We start from the raw sequence: 3,724 nt of genomic DNA, 5'->3' as shown, positions 1-3,724 counted from the left end.
TGCACTGGGTGACAATATCTTGTGTTCTGAAGTTGCATGCCTATTACAAGCAATGTCCTGTTGGAATACATAATTTGCCAGACAGCTTAGCAAGTTTGCATTAGAATCTCCACAGCGTGGGAATACAGAACATGAAAGGAATCTGCCTAGAGATAAGGAGACCCAGCAACAGTCTCCCTTGGCCAATAAAGTGAGATGAGCGCCGCAACCCCAGAGTCGGCCACGCCTGGACCTAATGGTCAGGGGTCCCTTTACCTTTATCAAGTTACTAGTTTTTGTTCCTGCTCGTCGTCCAGCTGGGCAATCTCAAGAGTTGCTCAACAATCCCTATGATACTCTGCTAAGCTGTGCAACAGGCAAAAGCACTTCGAAGGTTCAGACGGTTCCAAAAGTTTTAACATGTCCTTCCTTCAATATGATATGGTTGAGCCTAGGAAAGCCAAAATTTCCCAAGATGGTGAAAAGCATGTTGACTCTCAATGTGCTTTAAGGATGCGGTCAAAAACAGAACACTTTGAATTTCTTATGCATGGCCATTTGCTAACCAGAACAGGATCAAGCATACCAAAAGTTTGCCATCCCCTGATGCAACCACCACTTGCTCCATTATCCTCCTGTAGCTGTTGTTTGTGAAATGCTGAGCTACAGCTAAAGGCACAGAAATGTTTATATAGTCCAATACTTCTGATGGGATCTGAATGCATGAATGGAGCAGGCCCCCTGAGACATCATTTACACAAGTTATATGGGAAAGGGTTGTCTGAAATTCCTTACTGTAGCATAGAATGGACATAGATAACTTGTTTGTGACCCTGAAATTGTATACACACGACCTACACTAAACATCCTTTCTTCCTTCTGCATTGAATTGTGCGAGGATTTACTTGGCAGCTGCAGCTCACAAAATTTAATGTAGGGGTCAGAATCTCAGATAAAGTTAATGCACCTATGAAATTATTCTGATTGGATTGTTCAGGAGGATTCATTTATTTTAAACTTTTCAGTAGTGAATTGATTGATTAGCTGCTTTAAATTGCTTGTAAAAGTATGTATTCCAAATTAGCTTAGCCAAACAACATATTTAGGGTTGCTGGAGAAAAAGAAGTACCGGTACATCCCGAAGTTTGCTGAGAAGGGCCAAAATGCTGCCTAGGAAGATCTCCAAAGCTGCATAGCCAAGCATATGGGCTAAAGGGTACTTGTCTTGCCTGTGGAAAAGTACTGAGCTGACATTAGGAGCTGACATCTCATACTTAAAAGAAGTGTAAGATCAGTACAAAGAAGTGACAGCTTCAGAGAAGGAAACAGCATCTTGAGATATATATATATAAGAACAAGGAACAAATTTGCTTATGCCCAAGGTATACCTAGACATGGAACATGAACTATGTTAAAATGATATAATTTGCAGCTTTTGTTAGAATATTGGGTAACTATTTTAGATTATCAGAACTGGAAGTACTGTGGTTTTTAGAATAGCAAGAAAGAGTGTTGTCCCTCAGCAAAATCAGGATATGCATAATCTGAGATGACATTTCAAGAGGTCAGCTTTTCTCAGCTGTTGTGTTAACTTTGTCCACTTTCCATATATAGCTGAGAAAAGACAAGACGTTCTGGCTCTTGGTTTCAACACTGCATATATTTTTAAGAGCAGAGGATGGCTGTAACTTATTGTCATTGATAAGGATCTAGTAATTGACTGTCTCTAATGTAGGGTGTGCTCCCATTACCGCCTTAGAGCACAATGAGGTTTTTTTGTTTTTTGTTTGTTTCACAGCTCTTTCCCACCCTAGCAGTTTACATCAGAACAGGTACATTAGGGTCAGATTGGTTTCTGTTTTTGTTGGCACCGGGGAGGGGGGGCGTTCACAGGGTGGAGATACTTTTATCCTATGCAAAGGTGTTCACACCTTGGTGAGAGATGAAGTAGGAGTGGCTTAAAGACTCCATTCGATGTGAAGCTGGTTTGAAAGACAATGCATTGAACAGTAGTATTTGATAAAAGTGGATATGCATTGTGGATAAAATTATGTGCTTAAAAGCACATGGAAAACTGGAAAAGTGAATGCGGAGTAAGTGTAAGCCATAGTTTCTGGGTTCCAGAGACTAGGAAACAGCAGTGGCCTTTTATGCATGTCACAGCCAACCACACAGAGAAGCATATACATAATGCTCCCTATATTTCCACAGAGTGAGTCACCCCCTTCAACAGCCTCCTCACTCATTGCTGTTGTTTGCATATGGCATTGGGGTTCCCTCCATCTCCGTATTCAAACTGCTGCTCTCACCATCCAGCCAGTGGCGTAGCGTGGGGGGTGCAGGGGGGGGCGGCCGCACTGGGCGCAACATCTGGGGCTTAGGGTTAGGGGGCGCAAATCCACGGGTTAGGGGGCGCAAATTACTTGCCTTGCCCCGGGTGCTGACAACCCACGCTACGCCACTGCATCCAGCCACTTCTGTGGGGTAACATTGAATGTACAGATTGAATTGCCTAATTGAACAGAGTATCTCTCTTCCCTTGCTTCATATGAAATATTTGCTTTCTTCAGGAGTGCATGCATGCGCACACACAAATATGCTGTGAGGTCTGAAACTTACATCCAGGACCATTGTGTGATCTCTTCACTATGTGGCCTCTGCCAGAGTCTATCCCCTCTCTAGGGTTGCCATATTCTGAAGAGCAAATAAAGAGGACACATTTAACTATGGATCGCTATGGCAACTCTTATAATGAAAATGAGGATTTGTCCTGGAAAAAGACCCTTTTCTCCTTTCTTCACTTGTTTTTTATTCCACTTCACTTTGATTGCTTGTGTATAATCTTCTTAATGGTATTATGAAATGATGTGATGTTTTTTTCTTTTTTAACTTTTGCTGTTTATGTTTGTTACTTGTGTTGTTACAGAAATTCTGAAAAACAACAGCAATGAATTGTGCATAGGAAAAAGCCTTGGCAGTGCACGCAAAACTTTGCTTTAGTATAGTTCCCTCCATGAATGTCACACTAAGCTTTCCCAGAATTTTGAAAGGATCATTTGACAAACAGGGCTCTGAATCATGTAGTCAAACTCAGTGTGACTCTGCACAGGAATATTTAGGGCAGATATTCTTCCCTGTCTTGCAGCTAAAAAGTTTCCTTTCAGGAGTAGGTTCCTCTTGCATAATGGAGTTGGGAAGTATGCCAAGGTTCAGATTAGTGTAGAAGTTTCTGTGTTGCATGATATTCCTCAGATTATAATGTAACAGTGGAAGAGGAGGAAACTACTGTACAGTGAAATACCCCTGAGGTTGTTTGTGCTTTACATATCCATATATTAGATGAGGCAAAACATCCCCACCTTCCTCAATATTGCACAGTCAGAAACTTAGGCTGTTGTTGAACTGCAGGATTCATCCTGTCCAATCAGTTCTGTTTTTATTAGGGATGGGAGAAATTTGGTTCAGTACACATTTATGGGCAAATCTACCTAATTTGCACTTTCTAAAACAATATGCAAACCAAAACATTCTTTTTCTGTTATTAATATTTTAATAATAAAATTTCAGTTATAGAAAATAAAGTGAAAAGAGGAAAGAGGGAAAAGTACAACTAAAAATATAAAATATAAAAATATTATAAGAAAAAAGATATAATATCAGTATCAAAATTTATTTCAGTCACAGACCAGCATAAGATAACATATATGGATAAACTGAACACATAAGAAGACTTAAAACAGGTAAG

The sequence above is a fragment of the Podarcis erhardii genome (genome assembly GCF_964252035.2).
Source record: "Podarcis erhardii genome assembly, chromosome: 2".
NCBI classification, from domain to species: domain Eukaryota; kingdom Metazoa; phylum Chordata; class Lepidosauria; order Squamata; family Lacertidae; genus Podarcis; species Podarcis erhardii.
The sequence above is the reverse complement of the archived record's forward strand: the minus strand, read 5'-3'. Positions refer to the sequence as shown.